Source organism: Chiloscyllium plagiosum, unplaced genomic scaffold (genome assembly GCF_037043375.1).
Source record: "Chiloscyllium plagiosum isolate Xiang-an unplaced genomic scaffold, Cpla_swu_hap1 HiC_scaffold_21, whole genome shotgun sequence".
Taxonomy (NCBI): Eukaryota; Metazoa; Chordata; class Chondrichthyes; order Orectolobiformes; family Hemiscylliidae; genus Chiloscyllium; species Chiloscyllium plagiosum.
The window spans coordinates 97,400,307-97,419,924 of record NW_028270159.1 but is presented as its reverse complement, the minus strand read 5'-3'; the positions used below and the strand labels follow the sequence as shown (position 1 = coordinate 97,419,924).

Here is a 19,618-nt window from a genome sequence, read left to right as displayed (position 1 = left end):
TTTCAGCATTCATCGGAGACCATTCTCTCTGTGACTTCCTTGTTAGATCCACGCTCCCCACCAACCCATCCTCTACTCCCAGCACCTTCGCTCGCCATAGCAAGAGGTGGAAAACCTGTGCCCACACCTTCCCCTCACCTCCATCCAAGGCACCACAGGATCCTTCCACATTCAGCAGAGATAGTTCTTACATTCAAACATTTCACCTATTGAGTCCTTTGCTCTCGATGTGGTCTCCTCTACAGTGGGGAGACAGGACGCCAACTTGCGGAATATTTCAGGGAACATTTCTGGGACACGTACCAACCAACCACACTGCCCTGTGACCGACAACTTCAACAGCCCCTCCCACTCCGCCAAGGACATGCAGATTCTGGGCTGCCTCCATCGCCAAATCGACCCATCCGAAGCCTGGAGGAATAACACCTCATTGTCCGTCTTGGGACCCTTCAACCACACAGCATCAATGTTTCCTCATCTCCCCTCACCCCACCTTATCCTAGCTCCAACCCTCCAACTCGGCACTGGCCTCTTGAACTGACCCATCTGTCCATCTTCCTTCCCCATTATCCACTCCACCCTCTCACCATTACCTCCCATCTGCATCTACCTATTGCCTTCCTAGCTCCCTTCCCCCCCAACCTACACACCCCCTCCTATTTATTTCTCAGCACTCTTTCCCACACCGCACATTCCTGATGAAGGGCATATACCTAAAATGTCGATTCTCCAGCTACTTGGATGCTGCCTGACCTGCTGTGCGTTTCCAGTGCCACATGTTAATGAAGCTGGAAGAAGAAAACCTCATCACCGGGGACCCTTCAGCCCTTTGGCCTCAATATCAAATTCAATAATTTCAGATGCTGAACTCTCCCACGTCCTAGCATCCTAGCCCCCTACCCCACACACCAGGCCTTGTTATTATATAGCCTGCTATTACACACTATCTGTGATTAGCCACTAACAGTCCCCATAAACAGCTATTCACCCTCCCCCAGCCAGATCGATATACACTCCTTTGTCCAATTTCTCCTCTCTCTCTCTTTGGGCTCTATTCCCAATCATTTACTCTTTAACCTATACCTTCTGCATATAAACCAACATTTTTTCCTCAGTCACATCAGTTCTGAGGAAGGTTCATAGGATCAGAAATGTTAACTATGACTTGTCTTCACAGATGCTGCCAGACCTGCTGAGCTTTTCCAGCACTTTCTGGTTGTTGTTTATCATTTCCATCATCCACAGTTTTTTCTGGTTTTTATTTAGCGGGAGCTTGTAATTCATGTCAAGCAGCCTACATCGTGTGTTTATAAACCGCCCCAGTACCCACAAAATCCATTTTTCTCCCAGTCTATGCCACTCCCTTCACACTCACTGAGTCCCCCCCTCACAGTGACACTGCGCCTGCACAGCTCATGGTCACGTGTTGGCCTGCTGGCCACACCCCTCATTCACCTCTATTGGCTGGAGGATCACGCCAACTCTCCTATTGGTCTGCAGCTGCTGTCAATCACCTGGGCCCCATTGTGTCATGTTGGTGGGATCCTCCCATAAGTGTTGTAGGCTGAAGGGTGACCTCATTGAGTTTTATAAAACCATGAGGGGCATGAATGGGATAAATAGACAGGTCCAGAAGAGAGGGCATAGGTTTAAGTTGACAGGGAAAATATTTAAAAGGGACCTAAGGGGCAACTTCTGTCAATCAGAGGATGCTGCATGCATGGAATTTTCGGTCAGGACAAGTGGTGGAGCCTGGTACAATTACACCATCTGAAACGCATCTGAATGGGTATATAAATAGGAAGGGTATAGAGGGATATATGCCAAGTGCTGGCAAATAGGACTTGATTAGGTTAAGACATCTGGTCAGCATGGACGAGTTTGACCGAAGGGTCTGTTTCTGTGCAGTACATCTCTATGGCTCGATGGCTCTGCGGTGGGATGAGCTTCATCATTCACAGTGAATGGGGCATTATCACAGAGTATAAGGGCTGGGGGCTATTCAGCCCATTTGAGCTGTACTTTCTCCCTCTGCAGATGCTGCAAATCTGTCCCAACTCCCCTCCCATCTGTCCATAGCCCTCCAAATCTTTCCTTAAAAAGTTGAATTCCAAATTTGTTTTGACAGTAACTGTTGAATCTGCATTCAGCTGTTGTTCAACTGTTCCAGATGCTCAGAACTGACTCAGTAAAATAATCTTCACATTTTTACCTTGCATTATTTGCCAGTTACATGAATGCAGTTACTAAAAATTGTGACAAACTTTCTACTTTCCCTCTCTGTCAACTAAATATCCTGGAGACAAATCTGCTCCTGGTCGAAATCACGACAAGGGGAGGTTGAATAGGCTGGGGCTGTTTTCCCTGGAGTGTCGGAGGCTGAGGGGTGATCTCACAGAGGTACATAAAATCATGAGCGGCATGGACAGGATAAATAAGATAAATAGACAAAGTCTCCCCCCTGGAGTGGGGGCTTCCAGAACTAGAGGGCATTGGTTTAGGGTGGGAGGGGAAAGATATAAAAGAGCCCTGAGGGGCAACGTTTACACGCAGAGGGTGGTACGTGTGTGGAATGAGTTTCCAGAGGAAGTGGTGGAGGCTAGTACAATTGCAACATTTAAAAGGCATCTAGATACGTATATGAATAGGAAAGATTTGGAGGGATATGGGCCGGGTGCTGGAAGGTGGTATAGATTGGGCTGGAATATCTGGTTGGCATGGATGGGTTGGACCGAAGGGTCTGTTTCTGTGCTGTATATCTCTGTGATGAATTTTATCCAAATAGCTAGTTCTCCCCGTATTCTATGATGTTGAACTTGCTAACCAGTCTGTTGTTATGTGGAACATTGTGTCTTCCTGAAGTCCAAGTTAACGATGTCCATGCACAAAGCCATGCTGATTCTCCCCAATTATTTGCCTTTCCAATTACATGCAAATCCTGTCCCTTAGAATCCCTTCCAACAACTTGCCTGCCACTGACTTCAGGCTCACCGGTCTATAGTTCCCTGGCTTTTCCTTACCACCTTTCTCAAATAATGGCACACATCTTCCAGCACCTCACCTGTGGTTATTGATGACACAAATATCTCAGGGAGGGGCCCAACAATAACTTCCCTAGCTTCCCACAAATTTCTGGGATACATCTGATCAGGTCCCAGGGATTTATCCACCTTTATCCATTTTAAGACATTCAGAGTATCCTCCTCTGTAACATGGACACTTGCCAAGTTATCACTATTTATTTGTGCAAATTCTCTAGCTTCCATATCGTTTTTCAGTAAAAAACCAATGTGTAATATTCATATAGAATCTTTCCAACCTCCTGCGGTTCCATAGTCAGTCTTGTTGATCTTTGAGGATCCCTATTCTCTGCCTGGTCACTCTTTGTCCTTAGTGTATTTCTAGAATCTCTTTGGATTCTCCTTAAACCTATTTCCCAAAGCCATCGCTTGTCCCCTTTTTGCCCTCCTGGTTTCCCTCAAGTATTCTCCTACTGTCTCTATACTCCTCCAGGGATCCACTAAAACCCAGCTGTCTGTACCTGCCATATCCCTCCTTCATTTTCTTGACCAGAGCCTCAATTTCTCTCGACAGGCAGCATTCTCTACGCCTCCCAGCCTTGCCCTTAACAGGAACATACTGTCTGTGTACTCTCATTGTCTCATTTTTACAGGTCTATGGAGGCAATAGCAGATATGGACAGAGAATCAATCATTCTCAGTAAAGAGGAAGTGTTGGGAAAGGTAACAGCCCAAAGGTAAAAGGGGCGCCTGGCCGTGATGGAATGCATCCCAGGGGCTAAAAGAGATGGCCGGGAAAATAGCAAATGTGTTCAAGATAATTCGCGAAAATTTGCTGGACTCTGGGACGTATCTGACAGATTGGAAAGCTGCAAATGTGTTGCCACTATTTAAAAAAAAACACCCATTAGTTTAACTTCTGTAGTGGGGAAAATGCTTGAACCTCTCAAGGAAGTAGTAGCGAGTTATCTGGGCAGAAACTATCCCATTGAGCAGACAAAGCATGGATTCATGAAAGGCAGCTCATGTTTAACGCATTTACTTGAACTATTTGAGGACATCACAAATGCGTTGGACAAGGGGGACCCAGTGGATGTGGTGTATCTGAATTTCCAGAAAGTAATCGACAAGTTGCCACATGAAAGGCTGCTGTATAAGATAAAGGCTGCACGGCGTTACGGGTAATGTATTAGCATGGATATAGGATCGGTTAACCAACAAAAAGTAAAGAATGGGGATAAACGGGTGTTTGGATTAGTGTTGGCACTACAACTGTTTACAATTTACACAAATGTTTTGGAGTTGAGGACCAAGTGTACGGTGTCAGAGTTCAGATTTGATACAAAGATGAGGTAGAGCAATGTGTGCAGAGGCCACCGTAAGTCTGCACAGGGATACAGATCAGTTATGTGAGTGGGTAAGGATCTGGCAGATGGAGGACAATGTTGGGAAATGTGGGGTCATCCATTTTGGTCGAACTCACAGCAAACTGGATGATGAAATGGTGAAAACGTGCAGCAGGCTGCTGTGCAGAGGGAGCTGGGTGCCCTTCTGCATGAATCACAGGAAGTTGGTTTGCAGGTGCAGCAGGTAATTAAGGCAGTGAAGGGAATATTGTGCTTCCTTGCTAGAGGGATGGTTATGCTGCAGCTGTACAGAGTGCTGGGGAGGCCACACCTGGAGTCCTGTGTACAGGTTTGATCTCCTTACTTCAGCAAGGATGTACTAGCACTGGAGGGGGTGCAGAGGAGGGTCACTAGTTTGGGCCTGGAGTTGAGAGGGTTGGTGTATGTGGAGAGATTGAGAAAACTGGTTCTATACTCATTGTAATTTAGAAGAATGGGAGGTTGGATGGGGTAAAAAAACAAAATTATGAAGGGAGTAAGTAAGATAGAAGCAGGGAGTTTATTTTCACCAGGCGTGGGTGAAACTAGAGAACATAGCGTCAAAATAAGGTGGAGCAGATTTAGGACTGAGTTTAGGAGTAACTTCTTCAGCTAAAGGGTTGTGAATCTGTGGAATTCCCTGCTGAGTGAAGCAGTTGAGCTATCAACTTTATTTGCCTTTAAGGCAAAAGGTAGATTTGTGAACAGGAAAGGATTAAGGATTATGGTGAGAGAGCAGGAATGTGGAGCTGAGGCCATGAAAAGATCAACCCTGATCTTATTGAATGGCAGAGCAGGTTTGAGGGGTCAGATGAAAGTTTTTGCCTTGTGCCATCAAAATTGACCTTTGAAAAGTTAAGTTTCTAAATTGGACAATCTGGTCTATTATTTTCTGTAACTATTTTAAAACTAGTAGAATTATCAGAGAATCCCAGAATCCCAACAGTGTGGAATGAGACCATTCAGCCCATCACATCGATACTGACGCTCAGAGCCTCCTAACCTCCCCCTGTAACGTTGCATTTTCCAGGGCCACCCAACCTACACATCCCCGAACACTACGGGAAATTCAGCCTGGATAATCCAATCTACCCTGCACATTGTTGCACTGTGGGAGGAAACCAGAGAACCCGGATGAAATCCACGCAGACAACCCCAATAAGGTGATCATCCCTTTCTTATTTCCCAGTTCCACCCAAATAACTTCACTGGGCGTACTCCCATGAATATATTCCCTAAGCACAAACATAATGCTATCCCTAATAAAAAACGCTACTCCCCCTCCTCTCTTGGCCCCGTTTCTATTCTTCCTATAGCATCTATACTCTGAAACATTAAGCTGCCAGTCCTATCCATCCCTGAGCCACGTTTCTGTAATACCCATAATATCCCAGTGCCATGTTCAAAACCATACCCTAAGCCCATCTGCCTTCCCTGTCAGGCCTCTTGCATTGAAATAAATGCAGTGTAACTGCTCAGTCTGACCTCATCCTCTGCTTTGCCCTTGCCTGCCTTGACTATTTGACCTCAGAACTGCACCAGCCTCAGACATACCTCTTTTCTCACTATCTATTTGCAATCACACCCACTCCCTCACTGGTTTAATGCCTCCTGAGTGGCATTAACAAATCTCCCTGCCCAGATATTAGACACCTTCCAAATCAGATACAATCCATCCTTCTTATGCAGGTCAACTCTACTCCAGAGGAGATCACAATGATCCAAAAATGTGAATCATTTTCCCCTGCACCAGCTCCTTAGCAACTCATCCAGCACCTCCTCCTCTGTAATATGGACATTTTTCAAGATGTCACCATTTATTTCCCCACATTCTATATCGCCCATGTACTTCTTCACAGTAAACACTAATGCAAAGTACTTGTTTCCCTATCTCGCCCATCACCTGAAGCCCCACACAAAGACTGCCTTGCTGATCTCTATTTTCTCCTAGTTAGCCTTTTGTTCTTAATGTATTTATAAAAGCCCTTTGGATTATCCTTAACCCTATTCGCCAAAGCTATCTCACGTCCCCTTTTTGCCTCCTGATTTCCCTCTTAATTATACTCCTACTGCCTTTATACTTGAAGGACTTTTGGATTGGAATAAATGCAAAATATTACATCCTGACAAAACAAACGAGGGTAGTACTGACACTCAATAAAAGTAGGGCCTTGAGTAGTGATATGGGAACGAAGAGACCGAGGGCTTCACGTCTTGGAAGTTTGTGTCACATGTAGACAGGGTGGTTAAGAAGGTGCTTAGCACACTTACCTTCATTGTTCAGACCTTTGAGTACAGGAGTTGGGACGTTATGTTGAGGATGTACAGGACGTTGGAAAGGCCTCTTCTGGAATACTCTGTCCAGTTCTGGTTGTGCTGTTATAGGAAGGATATTATTAAATTGGAGCAGGTTCAGAAGAGATTTACCAGCATGTTGCCATGAATGGAGGGATTGTGTTCTAAGGAGAGGCTGGATAGGCTGGGAATTTTTTTCACTGGCATGCACAAGGTTGAGGGGTGACCTTATTAGAGGTTTATAAAATCAGAAAAAAAGAGTGTAGATAAGGTGGGAGAGGGGGATTCAAAACTCGGGTGCATCCATTTTGAGAAGAAATGAGAAAGGTTTGAGAAAAGACATGAGGGTTTTAAAAAAATATATACATGTGGAATGAATTTTCAGAGGAAGTGGTAGCTGTGAATACAATTACAATATTTAAAAGACATTCAGATAAGTACATAAATAGGAAATATTTGGATGGATGTGGACCAAGCGGAGGCAGGTACAATTCGTTCAGTTTGTAATTATGGTTGGCATGGACTGGTTGGACCTCAGGGCCTGTTTCCTTGCTGTATAACATGATGACTCTAACCCTTACTAACTCTAAATTCCTCCATCCTCAACTCTCCCGATCACTGTCACCTCATCCAGCCTCACAACTCTTCCTTATTTATATAATTCCTCACCAGCCACAGAACGCTCCCTATCTCATGTCCTCCAGTTTCTCAAATCTCTGCGATATGTGCCTTTCTTTAGTTCCAGCCTTGAGGATGCCCTCATTCACTCCGATTGGTTGGAAGACAAACTGGTACGACCTGGTCCTCCAGTACGGCCCTCTGCCCCCTATTGGCCTGCGCTGACATCAATCACACGAGACCCATTGTGAGGTGAGTAGTGGGATCCTCCCTCTATCTGCCATGGGATGAGGTTCATCATTCAGTGAATGGTGCAGTATCACAGAGCACAGGGGCTGGGGGCTATTCAGCCCGTTGGGACTGTACTCTCTCCCTCTGGAGATGCTGCACATCTGTCCCAATTCCCTTCCCATTTGCCCATAGCCCCCCAAATCTTCCCCTAAAAAGTAAAATTCCAAATCTGTTTATGAATAACTGCTGAGTCTGTGTCCAGCTGCCAATCAGACTGTTCCAGATGCTCAGACCTTACTGAATAAAATAATGTTCACATGTTCACATATTATTTGCCAATTACCTGAAAATAGTTACAAAAATTGTGACATTGTTAACAATTCCCTTCTCTCTGCAAATTAAATATCCTGGACACAAATTTGCAGCTGGTCAAACTCACTGCTTAACCTTCTCAGCTCCAAATACAATTATCTGTGCTTCTGCTAGCTTTCTACAAAAGAGGAACACATCTTATTTTCATTTATTCGTGTCATAGAGATGTACAGCACAGAAACAGACCTTTGGTCCAATTTGTCCATGCCAACTAGGAATCCTAAACTAATGGAATCCTATTCCCAGCTATTGATCCCTATCCCTCGAAACCCTTCCTATTCATTACCCAATCAGATGCCTTTCAAATGTTGTAATTGTATCAGCCTCCACTACTTCATCTGGCAGCTCATCCAATACACACACCACACCCAGCTTGAAAACTTTGCTCCTCAGATCCCTTTTAAATCTTTGCTCTCTTGACTTAAGCCCATGTGATCTTGTTTTGGAACCACCTAACCTGGGGGGGGAAAGACCCTGGCTGTTCACCTTATCCATGCCCCTCATGATTTTACAAATCTACATGAAGTCACCTCTCAGTCTTTGACTCTCCAGGGAAATTACCCCCAGCCTCTCCTTGTAGCCCAAATCCTCCAACCCTGGCAAAGTCTTTGTCAATCTTGTCTGAACTCTTTCAAGATTCAGAACATCCTTCCCAGAACAGGGGATTTTGAACTTAAAACAGAATTCCTGAAATGGCTTAATCAATGTCCTGTCCAGCCACAATATGATGCCCCAGCTTCTGTATTCAATGCATCGACCAATAAATATAAGCATACCAAACACCACCTTCACTAGTCTGCCTATCTGCGACTCTACTTACAACGAACAATGAATCTGAACTCCATGGTCTCTTTGTTCAGCAACACTCCAAAGGACTTTACCATTAAGTGTATAAGTCCTGCCCTGATTTGCCTTTCCAAAATGCAGCACCTCGCATTTGTCTAAATTGAACTCCGTCTGCCATTCTTTGCTCCAATGGCCCATCTGATCAAGATCCTGTTGTATTCTGAACTAACCTTCTTCGCTGTCCACTACACCTCCAATGTTGGTGTCTTCTGTAAAACCACTGACTATATCTCATATATTCACATCCAAGTCATTTATTTGAGGACCGAATATCCATTCCTGCAGCACACTGCTGCTCACAGGTCTCCAGTCCACAAAGCAACCCTCCATCACCACCCTCTGCCTCCTACCTTCAAGCCAGTTTTGTATCCAAATGGCTAGTTCTCCCAACATTCCATGTTATCTAACCTTGCTAACCAGTCTGCTTTGTGGAACATCGTTCAGTGTCCACATAGACAACGTCCACAGTCTGCCTTCATCAATCATCTTTGTCACATCTTCAAAAAAACTCAATCAAGTTAGAAAGAGAGAATTACTCACACAAAGTCATGTTGACTATCCTTAATCTTTCCTGGTCTTTCCAAATACATGTAAATCCTATCCCTCAGAATCCCTTCCAACAACTTGCCTACCACTGACTTCAGGCTGCCTGTTCTCTTGTTCCCTGGCCTTTCCTTACCACCTTTTTAAAATAACGACACCTGTCTTCCAGCACCTCACCTGTCACAAACGATGATATAAATACCTCAGGGAGGGGCACTGCTTTCCTAGCTTTCCACAAATTTCTGGGATACACCTGATCAGGACCCAGAGATTTATCCACCTTGATGCCATTTAAGACATCCAGTACCACCTCCTCTGTAACATGGACACTTTTCAAGTTATCACTGTTGTTAACTATCAAGTTCTCCAAACTCTCCAGAAAAGAGTAGCATAGTATCTCTCCCACCTCCTGTTGTTCCACAGATGGCCTTCTTGGTCTTTAAGAAGTTGTATTCTTTGTCTGTTTTTTCTTTTATCCTTGATATATTTGTAGAATCGCTTTGGATTCTACTTAAACCATTTCCTAGAGATATTTCAAGTCCCCTTTTTGCTCATCTGATTTCCCTTGAGTATATTCCTGTAAAAACATGAACCTGTACTCCCAATTCCTCCGCCTCTGCCATATCTGCTTCCAGGAGAAGCAATTCTACTCCAGGACATCCCAGAAAGGATTCCTATTTCAAGGACTGCATTTCCCTCTCACGTGATCAAAAATTCCCTCCAATGCATATCCTCCACTTCCCTTACCTCCACCTTCCCCCCACCCCTCCAACCACAATAAGAATATAATCCACCGGTCCTCACCTGCCACCCTACGAATCTCCAGATACAGCGCATTAACCTCTGCAATTTCCACTACCTACAGTCAGACCCCACCACCAGGCATATATTTCCCTCCCCAGCCCTTTCTATGTTCCACAGAGACCATGGGATATTTGGTGCTGATGTGCTGCCCCACTGATACCTCAATCACTCACCCTGCCCAATGGTCTAGTGATACTATCACTAGATGGATAATCCAGACACCCAGATAACGTTCTGGGGCCTAGAGTTTGGATCCCGTCACAGCAGACAGTGGAATGTGAATTCAATAAAAATTTGGAAGTAAGAATCTATTAAAGACCATGAATCCATTGTTGATTGTTGCAAAGAAAAAACCATGAGATTCACTAATATCCTTCAGGGAAGGAATCTGCCATCCTTACCTGGTCTGACCTACATGTGACTCCAGACCCACAGCAACGTGGTTGAATCTTAACTGCCCTTGAGGCCCAGCCAGTGACACCCTCATCCTGTGAATGAATTAAAAAAGGTCAAGTCTTGTATACAACCATACTATTCTTACAGATAAGTGATCTGTTAGTAAATTTGCTTCTCAATTCCCGGCTGACTATTTATTTCTCAGTTCCACCTGCACAACTTGCCTGGATGTACTTCCAGGAATATCCTCCTGAAGCCCAGCCATAATGTTATCCCTCATCAAAACCACTTCACCCCCCTGCTCTGTTGCCCACTTTCTATCCTTGCTATAGCATCTATACCTTGGAACATTAAGCTGCTGGTCCTAACCATTCCTAAGTCATGCCTCTGTAATTGCTGTAATATCCCAGTGCCATGTTCAAAACCATACCCTGAGCTCCTCTGCCCGACCTATCGGGCCTCCTGCATTGAAATAAATGCAGTGTAACTGCTCAGTCCTACCTCATTCTGTGCCTTGCCCTTGCCTGCCTTGACTGTTTGACGCCTGAACTGTACCAGCCGCAGACTTGGCTCTTTCCTCACTCTTTGAGTTTACCTCCATTCCTTCACTGGTTTAATGCCTCCTGAATAGCACTAGCAACTCTTCCCTTTCAGTGCAGGTACAATCCATCCTTCTGATGAAGGTCAATTCTACCCCACAAGAGATTCGAATGATCCAACAATGTGAACTCTTCTATTCCTATGTCATTGATACCAATAAACAACAGCCTCCCCTCAAAATGGTTATTCTCCCCTTTAAGAATATTCTGCTCCCTCTCTGAGGCATCCTTGTACAAAAGTTACACATTCGAATAATAAACCTTACACTCATCACATCATTATAAAAGGATTACATAACACATGATGGTTTGGGGAGACCTTTTGAGAGAATGTGATGATTCAAAGGAGAATTTTTAAGCAGCAAAAGGGATTGATCTGGAACGCAATACTCATAATGCGAATATCCAGGTCCTGATGGACTGAGTAATTCAGAGTTTGGCAGAACATTTACTGAGATTACCATCTGAATGTCCACCTGTAATATCCTGTAATACAAGTTTATAAAATCTGTCACTCTCATTTCAAGTTAGAAACCCACACCATCCCCTCCTCCTGGCGCAGGATTACTGTACATAGTTACAACAGGTCATCAGGAAGGGGAATGGAATGTTTTGTTTAGAGGGTTTTCAGTATGAGAGTTTGGAGTATATACCTGAGAGTAATGTGAGGAAGTGGTGGTGAGACCACCATATCTAGAGTAAAGTGAGCAGTTTTGGTCCCTTTAGATAAGGAAATGTGTCACTTTATTGGAGGCATTTCAGGGAAGATTCACTAGTAGAAAGTGCGGACTGCAGATGCTGGAGATCAGAGCTGAAAAATGTGTTGCTGGAAAAGCGCAGCAGGTCAGGCAGCATCCAAGCAGAAGGAGAATCAACGTTTTGGGCATAAGCTGAAGAAGGGCTTATGCCCGAAACATTGATTCTCCTGCTCCTTGGATGCTGCCTGACCTGCTGTGCTTTTCCAGCAACACATTTTTCAGCAGGGAAGATTCACTGGGATGATCCCTGGTTTGGAGGGATTATCTTTTAAATAAAGGCTGAACAGGTTGGGACTCTACGCACTGGATTTTGGAGAAAGAGAGGTGATCTCATTGAGACAGATGGGATTCTTAAGGGGTTTGACAGGATAAATACTGAGTGGATGTTTCCGAGTGTTAATACTGAAAAGGGAGTCTGGAACCAGATTCTGGGTCAGTCGCGGAATCAAGGGTTCTGCTTCAGATTCGTCAAGTTTAAGGCGACACAGAGGCGGGTAAGGGGTTTCAGTAGCAATGGAGCTGGGGTGAGGTGGAGACAAACAATGTTTAAGAGATTGGAATTCCTGGTGTTTGGGATTGTGCAGATGTCTGATCAGAAGGTCACCTTGGGGTCAGATATAACAGCAATATTGTGAAGAACGTATTTCTGCCTCAGACAGTTACCAGGGAGAGGGAGAGGCTCAGCAGTAAGAGAAAGGAGTTTGGAATAACAACTGAAGGCAATGGGTTTAACCGTTACAATGTTTCATTGGAGGAAACTGCAGCTAATCGAGTAGTGGGAATGTGATAAGCAGTTTGGTAACTGAGTAACAGTGGAACAATGGAGAGGGATGGTGGGGAGGGAGAGCTGGGCAGTGTCAGTGTACATGTGAAACCTAACATGGTGCTCTTTCACAATGTCAACTCCTGGCAGTATGTAGGTGAGATACAGGAGAGAGCAAGGATAGATACTGGAGGGACACCAAATGCAAGGAATTCAGAAAGGAAAGAGAGAGTGGAAATGGAGCAGGATTTTCCAAAAACCGTGAGGTCAAAAGGAAGTTTTTCAAAGAAGGGGAGAGAAGGGCATAACCAGAAAAGACAGACAGCCAGAACAAGGAACAATATCTGTGAATCGGTGAGGAGGAGGAGGAAACAGAGTGTTGGAAAGTCTGTGATTTAGCAAGCTTTGGGTAAATTGTAAAGATGAGCTCTGATAAGGCTTAACAAGAGACTGGAGAACGATGTAGGTTTAGGACAAAAACCAGGAACACCACGTGAGGCAGTTTGGCTCACTGGGCTAGTGGGAGGGAGGGAAGCAGCAGATCGGATTATCTCAGTCATGGTGACAGAGAAACTCCATGTGCTCCTCACTCATGTTATTGGAGGGGAGGATAGAGGAGACAGGATGATGGACAGTGTTTTACAAAGAAACAAATCCAGGGTTAGTGATATTTAAAATGAGTGAACAAACCTGATGTGTTTAGCTTTTATCCAGAATATTAAAACAAACGACTGAAGTCCTGGTTCGAATCCCATCTTGGCAGATGGTGGAATCTGAATTCACGAAAAAATAACTGGAATTAGGAATCTCCTGATTTCCATGAAACCATTGTCAATGGTAAAAAAAATCCTGCCAACCTGACAGCAGCCCATCCAGCTACTCACTGTACTAATCACTGCAAAGTCTCAACACAGGAATGAAACTGGATTGACCATGTGGCATCTAACAAGGCACCAGAAATTACAACCACAGAATCAGCCCTCTCAATGGTGCAACGTCCTCCTCACTAACATCTAGTTTTTGGTGCCAAAATGTGGAGAGCTGTACCTCAGACTAGTCAAGAAGCAGCCTGACATAGTCATATTCACGGAATCATCCCTTACAGACAATGACCAGACACCACCATCACCATCCTAGATATCGAGAGTGTGGTGCTGGAAAAGCACAACAGTCAGGCAGCATCCGAGGAGCAGGAGAATCGACGTTTTGAGCCTCAGCCCTTCATCAGTCTGATCTGGTGTGCTTTTCCAGCACCACACTATCGACTCTGACCTCCAGCATCTGCAGTCTTCAATTTCTCCTAAAATCTCTGGATATGTCCTGTCCCACCGGCAGCACAGACCAGACAGAGGTGGTGGCACAGTGGTGTACAGACAGGGAGGATTCGCCCTGGGGGTCTCATGGCTCCTGCTGATTACCATGTATCGTCCTCCCTTGGCTGATGGATCAGTTCTCCTTCGTGTTGAACAACATTTGGAGGAAGCACTGAGGCAACAAAATGGTGTCAAACATACTCTGGGTACAGGATTTCAATGTCCACAATCGAGACTGGCTCTGCAACAGAATTACTGACTGAGCTGGCCAGGTCCTAAAGGACATAGCTGCTCAACTGAGTCTGCAGCGGGTGGTGAGGGAACCAACAAGAAGGAAAAAAACATACTTGATCTCATTGTTATGAATTGACAAGCTGCAGATACGCCTGGCCATGACAGTTATCGGTAAGAACGACCATCACATGTTCCTTTTGGAGACAATGCCTTGCCTTAAAGTTGAGAAAACCTCCGCTGTGTTGAGTGGCACTATCACCGTTCTAAATGGGACAGACTTCAAAGAGATGTAGAATCTCAAATAGGGTATCTATAAGGTACTGGGGGACAGCAACAGCAGCAATCTGTAATCTCATGGGTTTGTAAATCCTGCTCTCACCCATCACAATGGACAGTAAAGGAGGGCATGCCATGAGCAGCACCAGGTAGTCCTAAAAATGAAGTGCTAATCTGGTGAAGCTATCAAACTGAATTACCTGCATATCAAACAGCATCAGCAGCAAGCAACAGAGCTAAGTGATCCAACATCCAATGGAACAGATCGGAGCTCTGCAGTTCTGCCACATCCAGTTGTGAACGGTGATGGACAATTAAACAACTCACTGGGGGAAGCATCACAGAAATCCCCACCCTTACTGATGGAGGGGCCTCACACATCCATGCACCAGATAAGATGACAGCATTTGCAGCAATCTGCAGCCGGAAGTGCAAAGTGGGATGATCCATCTCAGCCTTCTCCAGTGGTTTCTAACATCACAGATGTGAGTTTTAAACCAGTTCGATTCAGTTTGAATCACATCAAGAAATGGTTAAGTAGTGCAAAGGCTACGGGCCCTGCCAATATTCTGGCAATCATACTGATGGCTTGTGCTCCAGAACTTGCCACCCACCGAGCCACGTACCGCTCCAGCACTGGCATCTACCGACAATGTGGAACATTGCCCAGGGATGTTCAACACAAAAGCACAGAACAATCCAACCCAGGCAATTTCCCTCTGTCAGTCTACACTCGATCAGCAGCAAAGTGATGGAAGATGTCATCACCAGGGCTACCAAGCAACAGCTGCTCTGCAACAGCCAGCTGAGCGACACTCACTTTAGGCTCCACCAGGGCCAATGAGCTCACGATTGTGTCACCGCCTGATTCACAAACTGACAACCAGCTGATTTCACCCTTGTCTCAACACAATGTGATGAAAGTATATGAGCTATCTCTAGACTTCATTATCCAAACTCACTCCCTGGCCAGCTTCCCACATTCAACCTCCCTGTAATCTCAAGAACATCTAAATATCTGCTTGTTGATTCATCAAAAGTCTCCTATTCATAAGCAACAACATAGAGTCATAGAGATGTACAGCATGGAAACAGACCCTTCGGTCCAACCCATCCATGCCAAACAGATATCCCAACCCAATCTAGTCTCACCTGCCAGCATGTGGCCAATATCCCTCAATTTAAATTTCTCACACTTGATTTAATTCCTGGCTGTGATAATCCCTAGCTCCCTGCACCACACACATTTTGAGACCTCGACAACCCATTTTCTTTGAGACTCCCAGCAATTTGTTAATTCATTACTTCATCTGTGTGGCTGTTTCTACAGTTGCTGAAGCAGCATGGTCTGAAATTCGCAACCAAAATCTCACAGGTCTGTTTTCCACCTTTAAGACATCCCTCAAAACCTGCTTTTGGTCACCTGACCCAATATCTCCATCTCTGGCCTTATGTCTAAAGTTCTCAATAGTATTTTTGTGAAATTATAAGCATGATAATAAAAATACAAACTGTTGTTGATTTGACATTATTTTCAAATCATCACTGTTGCTGTAATGAATAATCTATAATGTCTCTTACCCAACCACGTTGTGGGAGCACCTTCACCACACAAACTGCAGCTGTACAAGAAAGTCAAACATCACCCTCTCCACAAGCAACAGGGCTTTGGCATTAATCACTGGTATCTGTGGAAGGAGAAACACAGTTGATGTTTCAGGGAATGCAAAATGGATTACAGGGAATGAAAATGGTGCAGAATTTGACAGCCAGAAATGGAAGGAAAATACACTTGCTTTTTGGAAAAAAGAATTCTTGACTGTCAAAAATATTCAAGAAAAAAGTAATCTGATAATCTAGCAGCACATGGTCAGGGGCTGGGCCACAGTGAAAAACTCATTTGCAAAGGTCTATAAAAGTAATAATACAGTAGTAAACAGACCAAAAATAGACCCATGGTTCGAGACTGAGGAAGCTAGATATTGACAAAGCGGTGATGAGGGAGCCCAGAGGTGAATCAGAGCAGTATTGGCTGCTATGATCACAAAGACTCTGTACCAGAGAAAGGCTGCACATGCGCCTGGCTGCACCTTGCCCCCTACAAAGATGGCGGCCGCGCAGGTTTCCAGTGAATCGTTGTCCCGAATAAAGATGGCGGCGCTCACTCAGGCCTGCAGCCGCGCTGAGGCAATTCCCCATTTACTGCAAACACGGGACTGGGACGTTCAAATTTGTGTTTTCCGACGTGCACAATTTGTTTGTAAAACCTCTCCGCTCACGGCAACACAGTTTTTCTCCAGTTTCCCTGTTTATCTTTTTCCTTACCGTATCCTTTCTTTCCATAACTTCCCGAGCATTCATTACAGCGACTCTGCGCCGCGCGCGAGTGATCACATGGTTTAGTTTAGCTCCGCCCGACATTCACTTTGATTGGTTGGAGGACCAACATCCCGCTAGGTCATCCAGCTCCGCCCCCCAGCCTTTCATTGGTCCGGTGCTGACATCAATCACCCGGAGTCCCTTTGTTGGCGAGAACATGCGCAGTGTGTCCTCCTTCAGCTGATATGTTGGGTCATGTGATGGGAGAGTTTACTGAGGGTAAGAATTCCCTTTGTGTGAGCTCTGCAGTAGATTTCCTTTATTCATGGAGGGGATTGCCTTCCTACTCATGACTGTATAGCTGTGATTGATGAATCAATGCCTTCTGAATCAGTACATAAACACCCCATTTTCACTCCTTTACACAACATCTGAGATTTTAAGCACATTGTATCACGCTCTTCTTTGGAAATAAAAAAAAAACATGAAATAGAGCCTCAAGGAATCGGTGCAGGAGTAGGGCATTCATCGCCTTCAGCTTGTTCCCCCATTCTATCAGATCATGGCTTGGCCAACCCAGACCTCAATACCTCTTTTATGCTTGATCCGCATAGCCCTCAACTGCTCAATATTTCAAAAATCTATTTGCCCTTTTTTAAAATAATTTGAGATAGAATCATAGATTCCCTACTATGTGGAAACAGGTCCTTCAGCCCAACAAGCCAGAACAACCCTCCGAAGAGTAAGCCAACCATTCCCCTCCCACACTTAACTTTCACAATTGTTTGGGTGCGGAAATTCTAGCCATTCACAGAGAAAAAGTTCTTTACTTTTTCTAAAATGAATGTTCCCTTATGTAATGTCCCTTGGTTTGAGACTTCACTGGTGCTAGAAAATCTAGTCAACATCTACTCTGTCAAGCTCCTCAGAATCTTGTTTCCATAAGATCACTCCTGCTTATCTATTCTTGATAGGTCAACACTTTCGTCCTCGAAACATCTAATTGAATCTTTTTTTAATGGTCTCCGATGTTGGTTTATCCTATATTAAATATGGGAGCTAACATTGTATACAACACTGCAAGTGAGGACTCACCAACAGTCAGTGTGGTAAACCAATCGTCAATCCATGCTAATACATTACGCCGATACCATGAGCTCCTAAATTGAGCAATTGACTTTTATGTAGCACCTTATCATTTGCATTTTTAAAATCCAAATACAGAACATCATTGGATTGCCCTTTATCAGCCCTGCTTGTTATCTCCTCAATGAACTGTCGCAAATTTGTCAAATATAATTTCTCTTTCACAAAACCCAGTCTACCATGTTTAATGATAAGCTTTTCTAAATGTCCTGCAATTTCTTACTTTAATATTTGACTCTGTAGATTCTTTCAGTAGCTTTGTTAAGTATGATTCCCCTCTCTTAAATCCACGCGGACTCTGTCCAATCCTGTCACTGTTCAGTAAGAAACTTGACTGTATCCCAATGTAGTTAGTAAATGTATCTATATTTATTTTTAAAAATCGATTACTTATCAATGCTGGACCCATGCAATATCAATAAATTAGTGACTCTGAATTTGGGTAATAATATTTTTTCTGTTAATTCCTTTATGTACTGTGTTATGCAGACAGCGCCAAGCTGTTACTCTCAATTGTGAGTAACTTTGAAAATAATATATTTTAAAAATGACATCCCAAAATACTGCCTCATTATTGTGCAAGGAGGATTTTGCATTCAATAGATTGCAGATAAAATTGAACAGCTTTTTGCTGCAATTTGGCCAGACTGCAGGTTACTCCAAAGTGGCAACTCTGCTCTCAAATTCTTACTTGACACTGCCCAAGGCGATACTGGTGGGACTTCACTTTGCCATTCTTGTTCACCAGCTTTATTTCCAGGTTTAATCCTATAATCATTCTAGAGCTTGTAATTTTAACCAAACTTATCTTTTAGGTACATATGTAAATATCATACTGAAATGTTGCACTGAATGGTAACAAATCTGAAATTAGTCTCTAATCAGATAGTAACGTGCTTCGACCTTTCTACGTATGTGTTGCCATAAGTCTATGCCAGTTATTTTTCTGAAGCCTGTGATTGCTGATGAAGGGCTTATGCCTGAACCATCAACTCTCCTGCTTCTCGGATGCTGCCTGACTTGTTGTGCTTTTCCAGCATGACACTTTTCAACTCTGATGTCCAGCTTCTTTGGTTGTCACTTTCTCCTTTGAGTAGATTAAACCAAGAATATTTTTTGTTGATCAAAGTGCAATAGGAACCAATTCATGAAATTCAGATATCTCACATTTACCTTAACTATGTGAAGGCTAAGACATTAATAAATTATTGTCAGTAATTGAAACTGTGCTGACAAACTTGTGCAGTATCAGTGCCTCAGCTTTAGAGTGTTCCCAGATATCGCACAGCTGCAGTATTTTGTTTTGCACTCGGCTATATTTTGTTCTCAATTGTTTCTTTGTGAAAGATTACAAAATTAACTTGGATGAATGAACTTATGATTTCTTTAACCAATGTTAGAGAAAACAACGTCAGTATTTCAAGTGCTGATAAAGTAAAATAAAATGATAATCAGTAGAAAGGGTTTAAGATGGATATGGAACAAATGCTGGAACAAATGCTGGGATTAGATTAATTTAGGATATCTGGTCAGCACGGGCAAGTTGGACTGAAGGGTCTGATTGTGTGTTGTACAACTGTGACTTCATTCTCTCAATTATTCAAGAATTTGAATACTTCGAGGAGGAAAAGGAGAATTTATGCAGAGAATGCACTTGAAATGATAATTGAGGTGTATCAAACTCACATTGTTTCATGACC

At 43.9% G+C, this 19,618-nt stretch overlaps 1 long non-coding RNA gene across 1 annotated transcript in view; it reads right to left on the bottom strand.

Moving 5' to 3' along the window:
• LOC148146509 (uncharacterized) overlaps positions 1-16,845 on the bottom strand; it is a 44,457-nt gene extending 27,612 nt beyond the window's left edge. The window contains exons 1-4 of the long non-coding RNA XR_015760848.1: positions 16,779-16,845; positions 16,035-16,141; positions 13,321-13,403; positions 10,516-10,602 (exon numbers count right to left, since the gene is read on the bottom strand). This is a non-coding gene — a long non-coding RNA (uncharacterized LOC148146509). The remainder of the gene's footprint in view (positions 1-10,515; positions 10,603-13,320; positions 13,404-16,034; positions 16,142-16,778) is intronic.
• Positions 16,846-19,618: the final 2,773 nt, after the last annotated feature.